Here is a 25,168-nt window from a genome sequence, read left to right on the forward strand (position 1 = left end):
TCTATCATTGATCTTCCATCTTTTATAATCATGTTACAATGAATACAAAACAAAATGAGTCTGAAGACATTTGAACGTTACCAGTAAAAATCATGAAATACATAAATTAATGCACCAAACAAAATAGTGGATGTGGGCAATTTGAGGCAATTCTTTGAATTATTTTAATGCAACTTCTAGTTTTCCCTCTGATTAATCCCTTTTAGTCTGTGATGAAAATAGATAATATCAATATTTGTCTGTAAAAATCAGATGCTGGTTTTTGTTTTCATTTTTGTTATTACCCAGATTGGTTTTATAGCTTAAAATCACAATCATGTAATATGTTATTTTTCAGTAAGTAAGTGGAGTCACATACCTGGTCAGAATTTTTTATTTTATGTGCAGCTTTTCATTATAACTCTTCCCATTCAATTTCAGTACACCACAGAGTTGAGTTTTCTGCTAGAAATCTAAAAGATTAATTATTATGAGAGGTTGGCCATGTGCAAGAATTTCTCCATAGTGCATATTCTCTTTTGAACAAGAGATCAAGCTGACAATTTGCAGTTACAGACCTGTTAACCCTTCTTGCGAGTACGTAGGTGAATGACTACAGATGTGTCCTCCTCTTTGTAGCAATACAAAGTAATACATGAAAAATTGTAACTGAAATATTGTGATTACTACTACAGTATGGGAAATAGTGTTTAACATGGCATATATTTCTTTTTTCTTTATTAATAACATAGCAAGATGTAACGCTAACCATAGAGCACGGATAATTATGCCGCCCTTAAGTATTAATTACTTTTTAAGTTCCTATGCCTTTTTTTTTCTTAACCACTGCAGGACCACAGGGTAACAACCCCCCCCCCCCCCCCCCCCGTGACTCGGCTATTTTTTACAATTAGGTGCCCTGCAGCTTTAACTTTGTGCTGCAGTGCCATACAACTAAGCACACACGTGAATCCCCCCTTTACTGTCCATCAACAGAGCTTACTGTTGGTGAGCTCTGAATGCTGCTGTAGGTGTTGTTTTTTAATTAATTTATTTGTTTGTTTAATTTTATAAAAAATGGCTATTTTTTATTTATTTATTTCCCCCCCCCCCTCCCTGTTCCCGACAGTCAATGACAGCGATCGACTCTCATAGGCCTCAGCCTATGAGATCTGATCGCTCTGTGAGCCTCTCCAGGGGACAGCCGAGTGACAGGGCTGTCCCCAGTACAGCGCTGTTGTAGATTGCAATGCTGTACAATGTAAATAAACGGTGGTTTCCTAGACGCTGGTAGACTGCACTCAAGCGGGGATGCGCGATCGGCAAGCATGGTACCCTGTGAAACCCTGCCCCAGGACTTAACGCCTATCGGCATTAGGCGGTCGGGAGTGGGTTAATTAGCTTTAAAGAAGGATAACTTCAGACATTTCACTGGAAATACTTAAAGCAGGATTAAACTCTATACATGATTAATTTTAAAAAGACATTATTTGGCACCCTCACAATAAATGTACTGTGCCTGTAACACCTTTCCTCTGTCTGACGCCTGGCACCTACTGATGATCATGTCTAGGAGAACTCATGGAGAAGCATGTGATCAGTTTGGTCAAGTGATAGATATGTAAGTCTCTGATTTGCTAGTCATGATCATGTGCTGAAGCAGGATGTGATCACAGCAAACCAGAACTTTGTAAATCTATCAGCTGATCAAACAAATCACATGCTTCTTTATGAGTTCTCCTATAAACGGCATCACTACTGGCACCATAGTAAACACTTTTCTTTTATTTACATTTATATTCATCCTGGGTAAGCATCCATCTTGAGCTCCAATATAGCAATTGCACCAAAATTGCACCAATTGCACCAAAATCTTATTAAAATTGCAATCACACCAACATTGCGATAGAACCAAAATCACACCCAAAATGGCACCAGCATTGGCATTAAAAATCACAATTGCAGGAAAAACACACAAAAAAATCTAGCTATTACTTTAAAAAAGTGCCCTTTAAGCCAAGTTCAAAGCTTTTTTTTTTTTTTTTTTTTTTTAATCACAGCCAGCATCCATCTTGAGCTCCAATATAGCAATTGCACCAAAATTGCACCAATTGCACCAAAATCTTATTAAAATTGCAATCACACCAACATTGCGATAGAACCAAAATCACACCCAAAATGGCACCAGCATTGGCATTAAAAATCACAATTGCAGGAAAAACACACACAAAAAATCTAGCTATTACTTTAAAAAAGTGCCCTTTAAGCCAAGTTCAAAGCTTTTTTTTTTTTTTTTTTTAATCACAGCCATATTTCAGTCTTTATTAACTGAATAGAAAATTGTACTTTTTACTAAGAGATCCTTTTCATGAAATCCTCCCACTGCTTATCAAACGCTGTACTAAACTTAATTATCCTAATCCAAACTTTCCAACCAAAAATTCTGTAAGGCATTGACTGTGAGGCCCGTGAGATCGCCTGTCTTCTTTCAGCCCCTATGCCCTTATCTACCACCATGCTCTTCACCTATAGACAAGTCCCTACGTGAACAGGAGACAAGTAGCATCTACCCAAAACTTACAGTTACACGCAGGACTTCAGTGTGCAAAGCATATGGACTGAGGCCGGGAGGACAGGTATTCCACCAGAACTACACAAGGCAATACAGGTGGGAAGTCAGACAATCCAGGTCAGCAATGGATGATCAAAATAGCATGGTACATAATCGTAGAGCTTTAGGCAATCCAGGGTCGTACACAGTAGATCAGAGATATGGCAGTACAGAAGGTTCAGGCAAGAGCAAGGTCAGGTACAATTCCAATGTTGGCCCGGGCAGCAATCCACAGAGAAGTGGAGAGAACAAGCAAGATCAAACACAAGTAAACAGTAATCCATCAATAGCTCTAATCAGTAACCCAAAGTCAACTGAACGCTATCATGGGCAGCTTGAAAGAAGCAGAGCAAGTCTTTTAAAAACACTCTCACCAATCAGTGACCACCACACACAGGATCAACCAATCAGTCATGTCAGCTGATAGCTACTTTTGCTTCCGCATTAACCAATAGGACGGACGTGTAGTCAAGTGTGCGTCTCCTCTAACAACACCAGAACGCGTGCGCATGGCCCTGCCTAGAGGAATTCCAGGGTCCCCGTGTGCTCATGAACGTTGCCCAGACCCAGAAGTGCTAGGTTCCAACCCACTCACGGAGGAGCCAGCCTCAATGCTGGAACCATAAGGTAAGTCTCTAACAGTGTTACATTACAGCAGTGCTCCAGCCTGATTATGTCACTATACCTTTTTTTTTGTTGGTATGGAGATGAATATCTTCAATTAAATGTAAAAAATAAAGTGTATCCTCCCTATAAATGGCACCTTATCCTGAATCCAGTTATGTGGTTAGCTCTCTCGCCTTGCAGCGCTGGGTCCCTAGTTCGAATCCCAGCCAGGGCACTATCTGCAAAGAGTTTGTATGTTCTCTCTGTGTCTGCGTGGGTTTCCTCCGGGCACTCCGGTTTCCTCCCACATTCCAAAAACATACGGATAAGTTAATTGGCTGCCCCTAAAAAAATTGGCCCTAGACTACAGTACTTACACTACATAATATAGACATATGGCAATGGTAGGGATTAGATTGTGAGCTCCTTTGAGGGACAGTTAGTGACAAGATATATATATACACTGTACAGCGCTGCGTAATATGTCGGCGCTATATAAATACTAAATAATAATAATAATTGCCAGCAGGAAGACACTCAGCTAGTATAAGCTCCCATCCTGCTAATTCATGTGTGGCCAAATTACGTTTATAACGGTGTTAGACTTGCCATAGGAGACAGTCAATGGCAAATCATGACATCTGGGGCCCCATGCAATTACCAAAAGACTGGTGCGGGCTTAAATTAGGCTACAGGAGAACCACCTAATGCAGTTAAACTTAACCTCTGAGCAGGGGAAAAGACCTATCGCGGTGACCCACGGGCTGCTTTTGGCATCTGGGAGCCTTTACTGAGCCCCAGCAAAGCATCTTTGAGCCCCCATCAGGTTTCCCCATTGTTCTTAAGGTTAAATCAATGAAAATCCTCCTTGAAGTTTTGCGACAGATGTCGGGCACGCGCACATCTCCCAGAGGAGCAAGGAAGCAGTGCCATGGTGCTGAAAGACAGCTCCATGGCATAAATGCCTCACTCCCCATTGTTTAGCACACAGGAGCATCGCTCAGGCCTTTCAGACTTCGTTATGCTCTTTTACGCTCAAACATCACTCAGGTGAAACTCGCAATTGAATTTGCCGGTAAATCCTGATCGATGTGAGGTGATAAGCTTGCACGTTTTGAGCTTCTTATCACCTTGAATTGCATATGGCCTGTGGTAAATTAGAACTCCCACCAGGAATCTATGGGTGAGGTAATTTACAAATTATTGTCATTGTAGCTGTAGTTTTACATTGTCTGGTGCTGTAAGTTGCCAACATTTGATGGCTGGCTCCTAGCTAAAGAGGACATAGGCCTCAATTCACTAATCTTTATTAAACATTTTATCAAATGTTTGATAATTTACCTCATAAGTAAAATCTAATTTTGAATTCACTAAGGTGTTATAGATTTATTGAACATTTATCAATAAAACATTTGATAAATCTATAACACCTTACTGAATTCAAAATTAGGTTTTACTCATGAGGTAAATTATCAAATGTTTGATAAAGTGTTTGATAAAGCTTAGTGAATTGAGGCCAATATTTGCCACTGAATACAACAAGCAAATTGATGGTTGAAGGTCAAAATTGGAAAATTAGATTTAAATTACATTAAGTAACATGAATGCACTTTACTTGTGTTTGTCCTTTTTCACTTTAAAGAGGAACCAAGGATTGAACTTCATTCCAATTAGTGGCTGATAGTGGTGCTCAGCAGAGCTCGAATATTCGAGTAGCTCGAATATTCGAGCTCTTTTTCAGCTATTCGAGCTCGGTATTCGAGCTCCGAATAGCTGTAGCTATTCGAATGGGCTATTCGAGAACACTCGAATAGCCCATTCACTATTCGAGCTATTCGAGCAAACCGGCGCTATTCGAGCTCGGTACCGAGCTCGAATAGCGTCATAGCCCAGATTGATGTGCTTAGAGCCAATCAGAGGGCTCCCAGGCCCTCTGACGGCAGCCAATCACAGAGGGGGACCCTGGCCAGCCCCTACCCTATAAATAGCGGCCGCCATGTTCGGGTTTTCCATGCTTGCCTGAGACTTGTACAGAGAGAGATCTGCTCCTTTGTGCTTTGGCTTAGCAAGTGCTCTATTGTGTTCATTTACCTAGCGTTTTTGCTCACCTACACCTGCCATATACACCTGTATTGTTGTTATTTAGATAGACATTGTATTTTAGTTAGTAGCTTGTGTGTTACATTAGAGACAGGCAGCTGCTGCAAGCTTACAGGTTTAGGCCTCAGGGGGGCCTTGCCTCTGTGGGCAGCTGTCCTCTGTTTATTTCTCTCATCATCTATACCAGTATTTCTGCTGTCCTTTACTAATAGTATTGTAGTTATACTGTACTAGGAGTAGGACACTCACTGACTGTCACTGTTTATAGGCTACTAGCTAGCTCCTGCGTGTGTGCACTCACTCACCGTCTGTGTGTACACACACTCTATTTCCTTCTGATTACTGATAGATTATTGTTAGTTGTACTTACTTACTACTTACTCTTACTGTACCCGTAGGGACACTCACTGTCACTGTTCATATAGGCTACTAGCTCCTGCGTGTGCGCACTCACTGTCTGAGTGTACACACACAACACACACTCTATTTCCTTCTGATCGCTGATTGATTATTGTAATTAGTTAGTTCTACTTACTGTTACTACTTACTCTTACTGTACTAGGAGTCTAGGACACTCAGTCACTGTGTTCATAGGCTACTAGCTCCTGCGTGCGTGCACTCACTGTCTGAGTGTACACACACCCACACTCCATTTCCTTCTGATCGCTGATTGATTATTGTTATTAGTTAGTTCTACTTACTGTTACTACTTACTTACTCTTACTGTACTAGGAGTCTAGGACACTCAGTCACTGTGTCCATAGGCTACTAGCTCCTGCGTGCGTGCACTCACTGTCTGAGTGTACACACACCACCCACACTCCATTTCCTTCTGATCGCTGATTGATTATTGTTATTAGTTAGTTCTACTACTTACTGTTACTACTTACTGTACTAGGAGTCTAGGACACTCAGTCACTGTGTCCATAGGCTACTAGCTCCTGCGTGCGTGCACTCACTGTCTGAGTGTACACACACCACCCACACTCCATTTCCTTCTGATCGCTGATTGATTATTGTTATTAGTTAGTTCTACTACTTACTGTTACTACTTACTTACTCTTACTGTACTAGGAGTCTAGGACACCCAGTCACTGTGTCCATAGGCTACTAGCTCCTGCGTGCGTGCACTCACTGTCTGAGTGTACACACACCACCCACACTCCATTTCCTTCTGATCGCTGATTGATTATTGTTATTAGTTAGTTCTACTTACTGTTACTACTTACTCTTACTGTACTAGGAGTCTAGGACACTCAGTCACTGTGTCCATAGGCTACTAGCTCCTGCGTGCGTGCACTCACTGTCTGAGTGTACACACACCACCCACACTCCATTTCCTTCTGATCGCTGATTGATTATTGTTATTAGTTAGTTCTACTACTTACTGTTACTACTTACTGTACTAGGAGTCTAGGACACTCAGTCACTGTGTCCATAGGCTACTAGCTCCTGCGTGCGTGCACTCACTGTCTGAGTGTACACACACCACCCACACTCCATTTCCTTCTGATCGCTGATTGATTATTGTTATTAGTTAGTTCTACTACTTACTGTTACTACTTACTGTACTAGGAGTCTAGGACACTCAGTCACTGTGTCCATAGGCTACTAGCTCCTGCGTGCGTGCACTCACTGTCTGAGTGTACACACACCACCCACACTCCATTTCCTTCTGATCGCTGATTGATTATTGTTATTAGTTAGTTCTACTACTTACTGTTACTACTTACTTACTCTTACTGTACTAGGAGTCTAGGACACCCAGTCACTGTGTCCATAGGCTACTAGCTCCTGCGTGCGTGCACTCACTGTCTGAGTGTACACACACCACCCACACTCCATTTCCTTCTGATCGCTGATTGATTATTGTTATTAGTTAGTTCTACTTACTGTTACTACTTACTTACTCTTACTGTACTAGGAGTCTAGGACACTCAGTCACTGTGTCCATAGGCTACTAGCTCCTGCGTGCGTGCACTCACTGTCTGAGTGTACACACACCACCCACACTCCATTTCCTTCTGATCGCTGATTGATTATTGTTATTAGTTAGTTCTACTACTTACTGTTACTACTTACTGTACTAGGAGTCTAGGACACTCAGTCACTGTGTCCATAGGCTACTAGCTCCTGCGTGCGTGCACTCACTGTCTGAGTGTACACACACCACCCACACTCCATTTCCTTCTGATCGCTGATTGATTATTGTTATTAGTTAGTTCTACTACTTACTGTTACTACTTACTTACTCTTACTGTACTAGGAGTCTAGGACACCCAGTCACTGTGTCCATAGGCTACTAGCTCCTGCGTGCGTGCACTCACTGTCTGAGTGTACACACACCACCCACACTCCATTTCCTTCTGATCGCTGATTGATTATTGTTATTAGTTAGTTCTACTTACTGTTACTACTTACTTACTCTTACTGTACTAGGAGTCTAGGACACTCAGTCACTGTGTCCATAGGCTACTAGCTCCTGCGTGCGTGCACTCACTGTCTGAGTGTACACACACACCACCCACACTCCATTTCCTTCTGATCGCTGATTGATTATTGTTATTAGTTAGTTCTACTTACTGTTACTACTTACTTACTCTTACCGTACTAGGAGTCTAGGACACTCAGTCACTGTGTCCATAGGCTACTAGCTCCTGCGTGCGTGCACTCACTGTCTGAGTGTACACACACTAAATTTACTTGTGATTACTACTACTGATTATTGTAACTGCTAGTTGTACTTCCTGACTGTTAATACTTACTTACTGTACTAGGGGACACTCACTCAGTCACCTCACCAACCAACCCACTCCATTAAAGTACCCCACTTTTCACCCGCCCTTTTACAAAACTTTTGTCTATACGCCCAAAACATTGAAGATGTCTGGAAGTGGCAGCCAGCGCGGTTTGGGCAAGGGGAAGGGCAGCAAGGGAATCAGGAAGAGAGGGAGCAGCATTGTGGCAAGCCGCGGCCGCGGGCGCGCCACCATGCACAGTTCCGCAGCAGCAGCAGCAGCGTCAGTGGCTAACATTCCTCCCATAGCCACTGGCCGTGGACGCCTTGGGCGCCGCCCAGGAGGAGCATCTGCAACTCACGCTGCAGAGACACAGCAGCAGCAGCGTGTAGCACCTGCTCCCATTTTCCTCCAGCCGGGTCGGAAACGTCCCATTGAGGAAAAGGATGCAGACACTGTGGTGCAACTCATGACGGAGGATGAGCAGCCCGCCATCAGCTCTGCATCCGAGGCCTCCACCCTCACCACCACCACCACCACCACCCCTGTTCGCAGCAGCCGCCCAGCAGGGTCTGGGGAGGAGGCCAGTTCACCGTCAGTCGCCGACCTCTCATTCAGCACTCTTTTGACCCCAGGCATGATGAGTCAATTGAATGCTGTTGTTGGCGATTTGGAGGAGGAGATGCTGATGGGCACTTTGGGGGAGGAGGGATTGGACAGCAAGACTGTGGCGACAGTCAAGCGTCCCATCCATGCATCAGCAGAGGAGTTTGGGGGGTCATCATCAGAGCAGGACATGTTTCAGGAGGGGCATGATGATGATGACCCGGTGACAGACAGAGACTGGGTGCCAACACATCCAGAGGATGTCGTCCTCAGCAGCTCTGAGGAGGAGGAGGAGGATGCGGTTGTGGGCCTTGCAAGGAGGCGCATCATTGCAAGCATTGGCAGCGTCCCACAGCCTGCTGGTGTCTCAGGCTCAGCAGCAGCAGCAGCAGCATCAGCCAGTACCACCACCAGCCGCACCCAAGACCCCCCCCCCCCCCCAACCACCACAGGGAAACAGGCAGCAGCGCTTCCATGCCGTAGGGGGATGTTTTTGTCACCAATCTGGCGGTTTTTCACCATGCCCACAGTGTACAGCAAGTACGCCACTTGCAACCACTGTCAGCGGAAGTTGAGCAGAGGTGCAGACCCCTTGAAGTTCAGCACCAGCTCGCTGATCAACCACCTTTCTGCGAAACACTTCCACCAGCATGAGGAGTTCCAGAGGCTGAAGGCATCTGGTGCTGGCAGTGGCACCAATCCCATCACTGCACAGCCTTCAGCAGCAGCAGCAGCAACAGCAGCCACCCGCCCTCCTGCTCCTCCAGCAGCACCAGCAGGAGTGCGGAAACGCCCTGCTCCTCCCCCCTCTGCAACTCCTGCCGCCGACACTGAGGCCTGTTCTGGCAGCCAGTCCTCATTGGCCTCCTCTGCTCCGTCTGCTGATTCCCGTGCCAGCAAAAAGGCACGCCAGAGCCTTTTGAGCGAGTCCTTCCAGGGGGTGGTTAGGGCTCTGCCTCCCAGCAGCCGTCGCGTGCGGCAGCTGAACGGCTTGCTGGCACGGGCCATGTGCTCCCAACTCCTGCCGTACACGCTCGTGCAGGAGGGGAGCGACATGCGGGCGCTGCTTGCTTGTGCAGCCCCAGACTGGCAGCTCCCCAGCAGACACTTCTTCGCCCGCAAGGCCATTCCTGCACTGCACCGCTTTGTGATGGCCAATGTGGAGCGAGGGCTGGAGCACGCGGTTGGTGAAAGGGTCCACGTCACCATGGACTCCTGGAGCAGCCGCTTCGGGACAGGCCGCTACCTGTCCTTCACTGTCCACTGGGTCAGCTTGGTGGAAGGGGGTGAGGATGGGAGAGCAGCAGCGGGCACAGCAGCAGCAGCAACACAGTGGGTGGTGCCACCCCGCAGGGTCAGGGGAACTGCAGCGGGTTCCTCCGATCCTCTGCCATCCTCCGCCACACCTGGCCAAACCCCCCGCCTCAGCAGCAGTGTGAAGGCCCGCCACTGCCAAGCGCTGCTGCACTTGGTCAGCCTTGGCAAGACCAAGCTGACGGCAGCCCACGTGTTGGCCAAACTCCAGGAGCAGGAGCGGATTTGGCTGACCCCCAGAGGCCTCAGAGTCGGAGAGGTGGTGTCCGACAATGGGGCCAATCTGGTTGCTGCCATAGACAGGGGAAACCTGACCCACATCCCCTGTCTTGCCCACGTGCTGAACCTGGTGGTGCAGAAGTTCCTGCGCACCTACCAGGGGATGGACGAGCTGCTGGAAACGGCAAGGAACGTTGTGCGTCACTTCCGGCGCTCGGCTGCAGCCTGTGCGAGCCTGGAAGACGTGCAAAAGGAGCTGGATCTGCCACGCCATCGGCTGATCATTGACGTTCCGACTCGCTGGAACTCCACCCTGGCGATGTTGGAGCGTCTGGTTGAACAGAAGCACGCTGTCAACCACTACCTTGCCCTGGCCACTGTTTCCGCAGCTCAGAGAAGGGACAAGACCAGCAACATCCCGTCCATCGTCCCCGATGATGACTGGAGGCACATGCAGCAGGTGTGCTTAGTGCTGGCTCCCTTCCTGCAGGCCACAAACATGGTGAGCAGGGACCATGCTATGGTCTGCGAGTGGGTGCCCCTGGTTTCTCTGCTGAACAGGGCACTCGATGCTTTGCTGGCACAGGGAGCGGCAGCCTTGGACCAGCAGGAGCGGCAAGCAGCTGCACAGTCCACCTCTGAGGGGGAGGAGGAGGAGGACTTGGTGGAGGTCCCTGACCTGGCTGCTGATGAGGGGGATCAGCGCAGTGCAGCTGAGTTGGTGCGGGGGTGGAGAGAGGATGAGGCAGCAGAGGAGGAGGATGAGGAGGACAGCACTGACGTCGATGTGCCAGCAGACGTGGCCCGCCTCTTCCCAATGGCAGCGCACATGCTGACGTGCCTGCGCAGGGACCCCAGGGTGATCCAGATGAAGCAGAGGGAGGACATCTGGATCAGCATGATGTTGGACCCACGCCTCAAGGGGAAGTTGAGCCAGTTCCTGCCGCCTGCAGGAGGAGACCCAGCGCAACAAATAAGGAGCTTGCAGCAGGCCCTTGTTGAGCGCTTGGAGGAAGCCTTCCCCCAGCCTTCCACCCCCACTGTCCAGCAGCCAGCACAGAGGCAGCAGCAGGTGCCTGCATCCAGCAGCAGCAAGCGCCCCACAGACCTGCTGTCTCTCAGCCACGAGCTCTACAGGACTGTAGAGGCTCCGGCAGCAGTGACTAGAGAGGAGATGCATGCAGCAGCATCCTCCTCCGGTCACAGCCAGCGCCTGACCCGCATGGTGGCTGACTACATGGGGTCCTACAGCGGGCTTGACAGCGATGCCCCTGTTGATCCCATGGAGTATTGGGTCAAGCGCATGGAGATCTGGAGCGAGCTGGCGCAGTACGCCCTGGAAGTGCTGTCCTGCCCCCCTTCCAGCGTGCTGTCCGAGCGCTGCTTCAGTGCAGCTGGTGGCGTGGTCACCGAGAAACGCTCACGTCTGTCTCACAAGTCTGTGGACAGACTGACGTTTCTCAAGATGAACCAGGCGTGGGTGGAAGGCGAGTTCCTGGCCCCTGTTGTCGGCGAGAGGGGGACATGAACTGGCTGCCGGAACTTAGTACCATCGTTAATGTGCCTTACCACCCTTTACCACCTCCTGGCTCCTGCTCACTAAGCCAGCCTGGTTCACTTTGACTATTACGTCGCCTGCAGCCACACATTTCACACCTACAGTGGGCTGCTGCTGTGTACTGCCCTTCTGCTGTCTGTCTGTGTTTCCCACTGCCAGGGTACACAGAATTACCGTCTGCTGCCACTCTGCCACCAGCTATTACGTCACAACAATAGCTGCTCACACTGCTCCTCCATTCCTCCTGCTGCTGCTGTCTGTCTGTGTTTCCCACTGCCAGGGTACACAGAATTACCTTCTGCTGCCACTCTGCCACCAGCTATTACGTCAAAACAATAGCTATATTGGTTGTAAAACCAAAACCAAAAAAAACCAATAAAAAAAAAAAAAGGTTTAATTTTTCTGAGGTGCCCGGGTTGAAAACTGTGTTGTCCCAGTTGTGTATTGGACACAATGTGGGCTGCACGACCGCTGTCTGGGACCTCCTGTTGTGTTTATTTACAGCCCTGGTATCACCGCTAGGTACCAGGGCTATTATGTCACGCTGCCTACCTGCTGCCACACTCACACTGCTCCTCCATTCCTCCTGCTGCTGCTGTCTGTCTGTGTTTCCCACTGCCAGGGTACACAGAATTACCGTCTGCTGCCACTCTGCCACCAGCTATTACGTCACAACAATAGCTGCTCACACTGCTCCTCCATTCCTCCTGCTGCTGCTGTCTGTCTGTGTTTCCCACTGCCAGGGTACACAGAATTACCTTCTGCTGCCACTCTGCCACCAGCTATTACGTCAAAACAATAGCTATATTGGTTGTAAAACCAAAACCAAAAAAAACCAATAAAAAAAAAAAAAGGTTTAATTTTTCTGAGGTGCCCGGGTTGAAAACTGTGTTGTCCCAGTTGTGTATTGGACACAATGTGGGCTGCACGACCGCTGTCTGGGACCTCCTGTTGTGTTTATTTACAGCCCTGGTATCACCGCTAGGTACCAGGGCTATTATGTCACGCTGCCTACCTGCTGCCACACTCACACTGCTCCTCCATTCCTCCTGCTGCTGCTGTCTGTCTGTGTTTCCCACTGCCAGGGTACACAGAATTACCGTCTGCTGCCACTCTGCCACCAGCTATTACGTCACAACAATAGCTGCTCACACTGCTCCTCCATTCCTCCTGCTGCTGCTGTCTGTCTGTGTTTCCCACTGCCAGGGTACACAGAATTACCTTCTGCTGCCACTCTGCCACCAGCTATTACGTCAAAACAATAGCTATATTGGTTGTAAAACCAAAACCAAAAAAAACCAATAAAAAAAAAAAAAGGTTTAATTTTTCTGAGGTGCCCGGGTTGAAAACTGTGTTGTCCCAGTTGTGTATTGGACACAATGTGGGCTGCACGACCGCTGTCTGGGACCTCCTGTTGTGTTTATTTACAGCCCTGGTATCACCGCTAGGTACCAGGGCTATTATGTCACGCTGCCTACCTGCTGCCACACTCACACTGCTCCTCCATTCCTCCTGCTGCTGCTGTCTGTCTGTGTTTCCCACTGCCAGGGTACACAGAATTACCGTCTGCTGCCACTCTGCCACCAGCTATTACGTCACAACAATAGCTGCTCACACTGCTCCTCCATTCCTCCTGCTGCTGCTGTCTGTCTGTGTTTCCCACTGCCAGGGTACACAGAATTACCTTCTGCTGCCACTCTGCCACCAGCTATTACGTCAAAACAATAGCTATATTGGTTGTAAAACCAAAACCAAAAAAAACCAATAAAAAAAAAAAAAGGTTTAATTTTTCTGAGGTGCCCGGGTTGAAAACTGTGTTGTCCCAGTTGTGTATTGGACACAATGTGGGCTGCACGACCGCTGTCTGGGACCTCCTGTTGTGTTTATTTACAGCCCTGGTATCACCGCTAGGTACCAGGGCTATTATGTCACGGCGAGCTGCCTGCCTCATTGACTGCCTGCTGCCACACACTCATCCTCCTCCTCCTGCTGCTGAATTTACCTCCTGCTGTCTTTGTGTTTCCACTGCCAGGGAGCACATACAATGGCGCTTCCAACATGCGTGCGCCCACCAGCTATTTGTTACGCTCAAAAATAGCTGCATTTCTTTAAAAAAAAATTTGAAAAGAGAAATACGTGAAGAAGAAGAAGAAGACGATATTGAAAAAGAAGGAGAAGGAGAAGATGAAGAAGAAGATGAAGAAGAAGATGAAGAAGAAGAAGATGAAGATGAAGAAGATGAAGATGAAGAAGAAGAAGAAGATGAAGAAGAAGAAGATGAAGAAGAAGATGAAGAAGATGAAGATGAAGAAGAAGAAGAAGATGATGAAGAAGATGAAGAAGAAGAAGAAGAAGATGAAGAAGAAGAAGATGAAGAAGAAGAAGATGAAGAAGAAGATGAAGAAGATGAAGAAGAAGATGAAGAAGATGAAGATGAAGAAGAAGAAGAAGATGATGAAGAAGATGAAGAAGAAGAAGAAGAAGATGAAGAAGATGAAGAAGAAGAAGAAGAAGATGAAGAAGAAGAAGAAGAAGATGAAGAAGATGAAGAAGATGAAGAAGATGAAGAAGAAGATGAAGATGAAGAAGATGAAGATGAAGAAGATGAAGATGAAGAAGATGAAGAAGATGAAGAAGAAGAAGAAGATGAAGAAGAAGAAGAAGAAGATGAAGAAGAAGATGAAGAAGATGAAGATGAAGAAGAAGAAGAAGATGATGAAGAAGAAGAAGAAGAAGAAGAAGAAGATCTAGAAGAAGATTAAGAAAGATAAAGAAGAAGAAGAACAAGTATATACAGTAACACTACACTACTGAACCAAATTAAGGACACAACTTCTCTTTCCACATTTTTTTTTAAAGGAACATCCCCACATAATCACTTGCTGTTGTTACTTGGAAAAAAAGATGTTTCTTGCATCATTCACCCTCAAAACAAGTGTTGGAAGCTATTTTGGGCCAATTCGAATAGTCAGCTCGAATAGTGAGCTCGAATACCGACTCGAATAGTGAGCTCGAAGTCCGAGGTCGAATCGAATAGTAAAAAATATTCGACTCGAATATTCGACTGACCTCGAATAATTTACTATTCGAATTCGACCAAATTCGAATTTTTAAAAGGGGTATTTGAGCACCACTGGTGGCTGACACCCCTTTCCCCACAGAAATATTTACCTTTTGTCAAATAGATCATCAGGGGGATCCATATGGCTGATATTCGGACGAAACCCCTCCCACAGTGAGTGTGATGTCATGACCATGGCCCCGATAGTTTTCTTTGTTGCATTGTGGGAGTTTCCAATTGCCAAGCAAGCAATGTCTACTTCTGTGCATGGAACTCTCAGTAATTAACATTGCGTACGGATCACTTGGCAGAACTTAAGATGTCACCCCAACCAGTGATACATTTCAGTATGTAAATCGGGCAGAGGAAAGATTTTAAAATGGGAAGACACTGACTAAATAATCTATAAGTTAAAATTGTAAAAAAAAGTGACATTTCAATAGAGTGTGGGTGTTTAAATTACTACGTCTGGATAAGTAAAGGTTCGTTTGATCAATCAAAGAAGCGTATAAAAACAACCAACACTACAAGAGTTACAATCCTCCAAGTACAAAAGGGGGAATGTGAGTTGCTGGCAGAGAGGTGTATCAAGTCACAAACTGCTACCTCAAAAATGAAATGGATACTGCGTGCTCATGATAGAGATTGGATGCAGATATGATATCAATAAAGTAGAGATAGTAGACCAGACTGCAGCAGTGTTAAATGTATTCCATGTTGAATGTTCAGCAGTATATTCCAAACATGATGCTGTATATAGTGGTAGGTGAGTGAGTCACAATTACATAGTTGTTGCACAAAGTGACAAAAAACAATATTGGTTTTATAATACCAGTACTGAGGCAAATGGCGGTGGGTGCAGGGCAAAAAGCGGGCAGCCTAATGGCCGTTTTGCACGGTGCTTCCCGTCAATACACAAAAACTCTCCCCGCCCCTCTCAGTGACTCAGTGAAAGAGGACTGAGGAAGATGTTTGAATGCAGGACGTAAGCAAAAAGATTGTGAAAAGAATAGCCTTAGACCAAAATAATGAGCTAATATACAATTCAGTGCACTAGTGTACATGAATGTCCATGAATGTCCAAAATAGCACAAATAAATATGCTAAATTACTGGACATAGAACTGAAGAAAATAGAATAAATAAAAAAAAGTGTTAGTAGCTGAACACCAATTAATTTGCTAATGGAAATCTATGCTTAATGAAATATTGAAATTGTTCTACCACCTTCTAAAATGCTAATTACCTCCGTGTCCTTTTAACTCTGCCTTACAGAATCACTGACCGGAAAGAAGCCTGCAGTGAGTGAAATCAAAACACCTGATCTGAATACTTGTTCTAAATCAGCAACTTAGAATGTATGGTATTTAAGGGAACCTGAAATTAGAGGAATACAGAGGCTGCTATCTTCATTCCCTTATAAGCAATGCCAGTCGCCTGGCTGTCATGCTGAGCATTTGGCTTTAACATAGCTGTCACAACAATAAAGCCAGAGAAGTTAACCCAGAGTCAAAGCACCTGATCTGCATGCTCATTCTGGGCCAGTGACTTAAAGGGTACCTGAGATTAAGTAAAATGAGACATTTATACATACCTGGGGCTTCCTCCAGCCCCCTTCAGGCCAATCGGTCCCTCACTGTCCTCTTGCGTCACCTGAATCCTCCACTATGGCTCCCAGTAATCCATCCAGTTTGTGCCCGTCAGTGCAGTCCTGGCTCACGCACTCCCCCATTGCATTTCTATAGCCAGGAGCATTTAGCGCCTGCGCAGTAGTACTGCACGGGTGCAGAACTCTCCCGGCGATGGGAATGTGATGGAGGGTGCGTGTGCTCAGACAGCACCTGTGCCGACAGGTGCTCAGTGGCCAGGAGCCATAGCAGAGGATCTAGGTGGCGGAGGGGGGCGGCGAGGGACAGACTAGCCTGAAAGGGGCTGGAGGAGGCCACACGTATGTATAAATGTCTTATTTTACTTCATCTTAAGTTTACTTTAAAGTATTCAAGGTAGAGCATCAGCACAGAAGTCAGGGAACTGTCATTGTTTATTAGAGAATTAGGATCGCAGCCTTCCTATTCCTCTCACTTCAGGTTCTCTTTAAAGAGAGTCTGAAGCAGATTTTTTTTTACCTCTTTTGATTGTTCAGCCATCTTCAGCATTAAAATCCAAGTTGTTTTGCTGCAGAACGAGTAATTTTTGCCCCTGAAATCCCCTAAATAGTATCCACTACTTTTCAGGACACAGATTTTGCTGCCCAGAAGAGGCAGAGCCGTGTGCAGTAGCTCTGCCTCTTCTCCAGTCAATCTCTGCCTATCTCCGCCTCTCCCCACCCCTCAAGTGAAAGAAGACTGAGAGGGGCGGGGGGAGGCGGAGATCGGCAGGAGATTGACTGGAGAAGAGGCAGAGCTACTGCGCACAGCTCTACCTCTTCCAGGAAGGAAAATTCTGTGATCGCAAAATCTGTTTAGGGCATTTCTGGCGGACATGACACTTGTTCTGCTGCAGGTATGCGGCAAAACAAATTGGATTTTAATGCTGAAGATGGATACACACTAAAAATAGGTAAAAAAAAATCCACTTCAGACTCTCTTTAAGGCAGAGGATCTACATTACAGCCTGGTAAATAGTATTTATTATAAACAGGTCATATATGAATGAATAAATATTTTCCCTTGATGGTAGAAGTGGAGTCTGCCAATGAAAGCAAATGAAAGCAAGTAACTATCAGCACATCAGTTTGTTAGCAGCTGTTTTAATTAATCAGCTACCATGTATCGATCACCCAGCTTTTAAGAGCTAGGATCCACTTCCTAAATGAGTGATTTGCTGTTGGGAGATTTTTCTGTTCATCCCCAGTCACAACTTACCTCACTCAAATAAAACTAACATACAGTAAACCCCTCATTATCCAGCACTAACAGGGATTGGCTGATGCCAGTCCAGATAAGTGTAGTTTCTGGTTGCTTGAGAGTCAATGTTAAAAAGAAATTAAGAGAACAGACATACTTAACTTAATGTAACAGAGGTTTGTTACTGTATAAAGAAGTGTAAAAGTTGATGTATGCATTCTGCAAGACCATGATTTTTTTCTTGGTGCTTGAGAATAGTGAGGATCGGAATCTGCTAGTTAGGATTATGCAACATTTTGCATAATTTTTCACAATTACGGATATACATAATTACAATTTGGAAGTTCAAATGATTTAGTGTAATCCATCCGTAATTTTGCGTACTTACATGAACATTTGCGTAATTTCGTGCCGACTTTAGCAGTTAATAGCAATGCCCCCATACATGCTATCATCACCAAAATTGCTATGTGTGTTAAGGGGAATAGTACAAATAAATTAAAAATAAATTAAAATTAAAAATTAAAACTTGTAATTTTTGAGATAATCAGTTCTGAAATGCAAAGGAAAAAGGGTTTTTAAACTGTCATTTTCATGAGTTTGAAAACTATTTTTCTTTTGCATTTTCTTTTAGAATTTTTTTTTTTACTTGTTCCCACTACTCCCCTTAAAATACATAGCGATTTTTGAGACAATAGCATGTAACTTCTTCGTCCGGGAAAAAGAGAGGCGGCGGCATCTGTTTCTACATCAGTTCCGCATGGTGTCCCAACATCTCAGTACTAGCCAGGAAATGCTCTCCGGACCTTGAGCTCCTTCTTGTTAACTGCAGGCCAGTTTACTCACCAAGGGAGTTCTCCTCCTTCGTCCTGGTGGGAGTGTACATCCCACCGGATGCCAATGTCAATTCTGCCCTGCTTGTCCTGAGCGACTGCATTTCCCTGTGGGAGACGTCCCTCCCGGACTCTCTGTTCATAGTTGTGGGCGACTTCAATAGAGCCAACCTCCGCCACGAGCTACCGCGCTATCAGCAACATGTTGCCTGCCCCACTAGAGACTCAGCCACACTCGACCACTGCTATACTGTACTGAAAGATGCATTCAAAGCTGTTCCGGGGGCTGCGTTGGGCTCCTCTGATCACTGCCTCATCCATCTCATCCCCACCTACAAGAGGCGTCTGGAGTCAGCAAAACCGGCCCTCAGGTCCTCCAAGGTCTGGTCTAGTGAGGCCAAGCTCCAACTTCAAGCCTGTTTTGACTGTACGGACTGGCAGACTCTGGAGGCACCCAACCTGGATGAGTGGGTGGAGAACGTTACATCGTACATCAGCTTTTGTGAGGACTCCTGTGTACCAACCAAAACCTATAAAGTCTTTCCGAACAAGCCGTGGTTCTGCAACAAACTACGGCAACTTAGGAAGCGCAAGGAAGCTGCACACAAATCAGGCAACCTTGAGGAATACAGGAGGGCAAGGAACGACCTTAATCGTGAATTGAGGGTTGCCAAACGTGAGTTCGCTGAGAGGATGGAACAAAACCTCTGTTCAAAAGACTCAAGAGCCATATGGAAAGGCCCTAAAGCTGCTACCAATTACAAGCCTCCCCCCCGAACACGCTCCACCTAGCATCGAACTTGCTGAAGAACTCAGTAAATTCTACTGCAGGTTCGAGTGCCAGGATTCGCCTGCGGTGGACCTGCCACCGCCCACTTCCCCTCTGGTACATGCTGACCCCACCTCGAGTCTAAATTCTCCCCCCATGGCTGTGAAAGAATCCGACGTCACACATCACCTGTCAACTATGAACTCCAGGAAAGCCTCTGGCCCGGACGGAGTGTCCCCTGCCTGCCTGAAGTCCTGTTCTAGGCAACTTGCCCCTATTCTCACCACCATATTCAACAAGTCACTTCAGATGGGCAAGATTCCTGCCTGCTTTAAGAGGTCCACCATCATCCCAGTCCCCAAAAAGCAGGGCGTCACTGACCTCAATAACTTCAGGCCTGTAGCACTAACATCCGTTATCATGAAGACCCTCGAAAGAGTTGTCCTGTCCTTTCTGAAGTCCTACACTACGCCCCTCCTAGACCCATTCCAATTTGCGTACAGGGAAAACAGGTCCACCGATGACGCCATCAATATCTGCCTGGAGCTCATCAGCAACCACCTGGACAGGCCAGACTCATATGCCAGAGTCCTCCTCCTGGACTTTAGTTCGGCATTTAACACCATCTGTCCACGCAGACTTCAGGAGGATCTAGTTACACTCGGTGTCCATTCCAGCCTTCGCCTTTGGATCACGGACTTCCTATCCCACAGATCACAATCTGTCAAGCTGGGCGACATTTCCTCCCAACCACGAACCACGAACATGGGGGCTCCACAAGGCTGCGTCCTGTCTCCAATGCTGTTCTCCCTCTACACCAACAACTGCAGATCCACAGCGGACTCTGTCAAGGTTATCAAATTTGCAGATGACACCACTATTGTTGGCCTTATCACCAAGAACGACGAGAGTGCCTATCGTCAGCAGGTAGACAGTATCTGTCACTGGTGCAGAGAGAACAGGTTGGTCCTTAACGCAGCAAAAACTGTGGAGATGATTATCGACTTCAGGAAGCATGCCCCTTCTCCACCACCAATCCACATTGACGGAACTGAAGTGACGATAGTTCCCTGCGTCCGTCTCCTGGGCACCACCATCTCAAACAACCTGAGATGGAAGGCTAACACCAGCTCCACCGTGGCAAAGGCCCAGAAGAGACTCTTCTTCCTCCGTCAGCTGAAAAAGTTTGGCATGCCCCATCAGGTCCTCACAAGATTCTACTCTGCCACCACAGAATCTATACTCTGCTCTTCCATCCTGGTCTGGTACGCTGGTTCCTCCGTCAGCGACAGACAAAAACTCCAGAGGGTCATTAGATCAGCAGAGAGAATCATTGGGAAACCCCTCCCTCCACTTGATCTACTCTACAACTCGAGACTACACACTAGGGCGCTGAAGATAGCCATGGACCCCTCACACCCGGGCCACTGCTACTTCAGTCGCCTGCGTTCAGGGCGAAGATTCCGGGTCATCCCCACCAGGACCACGAGGCATAGGAACTCTTTTTTCCCTTCAGCAGTCAATCCCCTGAACTCCACCCACGTCTCACCACCACCCCATCCTTCTTAGGTTTGCAGACGTGCTTGGGACTTATGGGCCGAGCCCTCATAGCCTGCCTTCGCTTTCTGTTGTATCTTGCTAAATGCTATCTGTTGTATCTTGTTAAATGCTTTATCATGTATGTCTCTTGTTTTAGTGCACTATTTTTCATGTCCTTGTAGATGTTGAGCTCTGTATGTGCCAAACCCAATTCCAGGCGTGATCCTGTCATGCTTGGCGAAATAAATAAATGATTCTGTAAAGGGGCTTTGCTATTAACCACTAAAGTTGGCACGAAATTACATGAAAATCAAGCTAAATTGCAAAATTACAGTTCCTGATTACGTTTACATGCAAAATTAATTAGGAATTTTTCCATACTGATTCATTTGTGTGGATGCATACCAGTTATCGGCAGCCTCAATTGCATGCAGATATTATTGTGTGATTTGGAAATACATTTCAGGAAAGAAACTATGATCAACTTTCTACATTTCATGTAATTTGAAACTCCACAGCGCTTTGCTGTGTATGTGTAATGGTCCGCTCTGCTGTCTGCACAGACAGACAGCTTTTTGACCATTTTGTAGGTCTGAGTGCTGCAGGTCCCTGGAAAGGAGACCTGTCTTCACTCTGCAAGTTTCAGAGTTGCTCTGCTGGTGAGGAATTTGCATCCACTTGTCAAGCAAATTGCTTAGCTGCTTCCTTTGATGGCTTGCAGTATAAATACCTTTTGCTCCCAGAATTCCCTGCTGGTCATAGAGGTTTTTTCCTGCTAACTTACCTGGAGTCTCAGCCTTTGCTAATTGTTTGATAAGATTATCTTAGAGTATTCCTTGGGAGTGCACTAGGCATTCCTTATAGCTTAGTCAGGTTGTAATTATCTGTATTGCCTTGTACTGTCTATCTGTTGCGATTGTCTTGTTGCCAGCAGCGGTCGACAGGGAATCGTTCTGTCTGTTGGGATCGCATTCGCCCTAGCGGTAGTGGTGGTGGTTCCCTCTGTACTCTGTCTTAGGGGTGCAAGCCAGAGCAGCGGTTGCTACTGGTTGCTCCATCTCTCTGTCTGTCTGGATCGCATCCGCCCTAGTGGTAGTGGCGGTGGCTCCTTCTGTACTCTGTCTGGGAGTGTAGGCCAGAGCTGCGGTGGCTACTGGTTACTACTTCTGTCTGTCTTGTCTGGAAGGAACGCTCTATTCATTTTCGTGTTACATTGGTTAGTTAGGGTTGGTGCATTTTGTCTCTGTTGCGCTTCTCGTGCGGAGACCGCGCCATTAGCGTGTTTTGTCGCTGTTGCGCTTTTCGTGCGGTGACCGCGCTTAGCGAGTGCGTTTGTTATTTTCCTTGGCGTTCTGATCATTGTTGTTTGCTGTGTCTTTCTCGCTACACCTGTGCTCTGTCTCTACTCTGTCTTGTGTCACTGTTGGCAATCGCCACTCTTGCGATTAGGTTCCCACTTGGTTTCCGCTGTTGTGTGTTCACCGTCGCCGAGTGGCGACTATATTGGTGGACACACATACATTCTGTCTCTGTGCTCACTTTCTCTCTACAGGTGCATTGCACCAAAGCTGAGTTCTGTCGTTTAATACGCTTGTGGAGGACTTCCGCAGTGTCAGTGCACATCTTGTGCGCTGACCATGGAAATAATTCCACAATCGTTACAGTTTGCAGTGCATATTAGTTAGCTTTACATGTTTTCTTCCATTTGGAGATACTTTAAATCAGTGGCATAGCAAAGTAGCTTTAGATTCCAGTGCAAGTTTTACATTGGGGCCCCCAAGCATTCTATACATAACAATTCATAGAAGAAACCTGCAACGGACATCCACAGTATGAGAGGTGTAAGCAGAGGAGGGTAAACAGTTTGTTAAAGATTACCACTATTCAAAGCATACAGCATATAGAAGTGATCATTGCCAGCAAAGCACTATTGAAGAGCTAATACTGTGGTTGAGGGAGAGCCACTAGTAGGCCACTCTGGTCCATGGGTCCCGGGTGTGGTTACAAATCTGAATCCCCTATTGCTACACCACTGATTTAAATGTAGGTGAATTAGCTTTTCTGCTCCACTAACAGGCTGCCACCAACTCTTCTTCTATCTCCATCAGGTCAGGTGGCAGAAAAACATGCCCAAGTCTATAAATAAAGGAAAAATTGACAACAAGTTGTTGTTTGATCAGAAAAGCTTAAAGAAAACTCCAGGTGCCTCTTCAAGCAAGACAGAAGACTGCAAGCAACAGAGGGAGAAGCCATTCTGCAACCAAAGCTTTTAATAGACAGTGAAGAAAACTTCAGAATAAAGGCAACAAGATGTGTTCTTTCATTGGGGCTTATGCAATAAACAGAACATCATGTGTAAAGTCTTACCATACGATGAGTAGAGCAGGATGTAATACATTCTGCTATACTCATCACGCAGTAAAACTTTACACGTTATTCTGCTTAACACAGTTTATTGCATACACCCTACTGAATCTTAAAGCAACCTGAACTGAAAATAAAGGTAAAAATAAACATACACATTTCATACTTACCTCCCGTGTAGCCTACTCATCAATCTCGTTCTCCTCTTCTGCATCCTCTTTGTTTACTATGATCGATGGAATTCTCCATCCTCTATGTTAAAAATGGCAATGACCCCGTAACAGCTTTCACTTGAGCCATAGGTAAACATGGACATTACCTTGCACTGTAGTTTTACTTTCAGTTATAACTGACAGCAACTGATATATAACTGACAGCAACTGATATACTTCAGTTTTGACAAAATCTTGTCAGAACTGGAAGGAATCATTGTTAGAAGAAAATGGTGAGCTTCTGAGAAGAACTGATGGTGAGGTAAATATGAAATATTAATTTGCAGGTTCAACATATGTGTTTATTTTAAACAATTTTACTCAGTTCAGATTCCCTTTAATGTTCATACACAGGACCAATGTCTGTCTCAGAAAACCCATATACAATGAACATTAGCCAGAGCTGGGATACTTGTTTAACTGCAAGCCATAATACTTTGTTTGCCGTTGATAATATGGAACAGACCACCAAGCATGCTAGCATGCCTCATGAGCCTTTGTACCAATCAGTGGTGGGTATGGAGCAACTATGACACCCTTTTGTTTTTGGCATCACAAGCTGAGGCACACAGGAATTTGTAAAAGCGTAAGGCCACACTGTCACTGCCTTTCATGGAGTTAAACACATTCAGAACCATGGATAGCTTCTTGTGCTGCTGTAGGCCTGTAGCTAAACAGGAATGTTCAGCGAGCCACAACACATAACAAGCTGTGCTGTGTCATAAAGTGGCTTCACTGAACTTAATGGGAAGTTATGTAAGTGCATTTGTATTTCCATTTTATCACCAGGCATTGCACTTCCTCAGCTGCTGGCTACCTAAGTAATTTATAAAAAAAAGAATTACAGCACCTGCAGCTACAGTATGTGGTGCAATGCCTGATGTACACTTGTTTTAAAACACAAACAAGGGTGCATGCTCAGCATTGAAAAGGAAAAAGTTTAAAAATAAAAAGTATAGCCACCTCCTTTTAAACCTTGTTAACTCTATAATCAGCCACGTAAGTTGAATATCAAGAACAGCAGACCTGGTAAGCATGAGGCAATAATCACATGACATTTTATATTGGGGAAATCCGTACGTAGGGCCTATAGAAAAATGTTGCACCTGCACCGGGGTCCCTGAACCAGAGGGGCCCATTAGGGGCCCTCCTTCATCTGCTTATTAGCTTTTCATTGGTGCTATATTAATGGTAATAAACACTTCTATGTGTGCATTGAACAGTAGTAATCCTTAACTGTTTTCTTCACTCTGATTATATCTCTGTGACACTGCAGCTGCCCTTGGTAGGTTTTGAAGCTCCATATCAATAGAGTGTTTGAGGCCCCATGTAAAACTCACACTGGGGCCCCAAGCTCCTTAGCTACGCTGCTGGATATAGATTAATGAAAAAAGACAGATGAACCTGCTTTTAAAAGTCTTCTATTAAACTTCAGAATTTGAAAGGATACCATAGCCCAAACAAAAATTAAGAAAAAAAATGTAAAAAGCGCTGCCCGGCAAAGCATGTCCTTGATTGCGCAACCACGGCAGGGAGCACTCTGCGCATGCACACTACGTAGCCGTGATGTAGTGTATGTGCGCAGAGTGCTCCCGGCTGCAGGCGCACGATCAAGGATGTGTGTTGTCAGGCAGTGCCTTTGCGGTCTTCATCAACCATCCCGTCCAGGAAGGAGGGTGATGGAGGAGAATGGGGGCAATGGTGGGCATGAGTAGAGCCCATTACACATGCCTGCTCCCCCCATTTTTAAACTTTTGTTTGGGCTAAGGTATCCTTTAAACTATGTCTATTTTCTAAATATTCTTTTCTGCTGC

General features: G+C 45.9%; 1 long non-coding RNA gene across 1 annotated transcript in view; it reads right to left on the minus strand.

The window, feature by feature from the left end:
• Positions 1–366: 366 nt before the first annotated feature.
• LOC137517604 (uncharacterized) overlaps positions 367–25,168 on the minus strand; it is a 90,027-nt gene continuing 65,225 nt past the window's right edge. The window contains exon 3 of the long non-coding RNA XR_011020593.1: positions 367–452. This is a non-coding gene — a long non-coding RNA (uncharacterized lncRNA). The remainder of the gene's footprint in view (positions 453–25,168) is intronic.

This window comes from Hyperolius riggenbachi, chromosome 5, assembly GCF_040937935.1.
Source record: "Hyperolius riggenbachi isolate aHypRig1 chromosome 5, aHypRig1.pri, whole genome shotgun sequence".
NCBI classification, from domain to species: Eukaryota; Metazoa; Chordata; class Amphibia; order Anura; family Hyperoliidae; genus Hyperolius; species Hyperolius riggenbachi.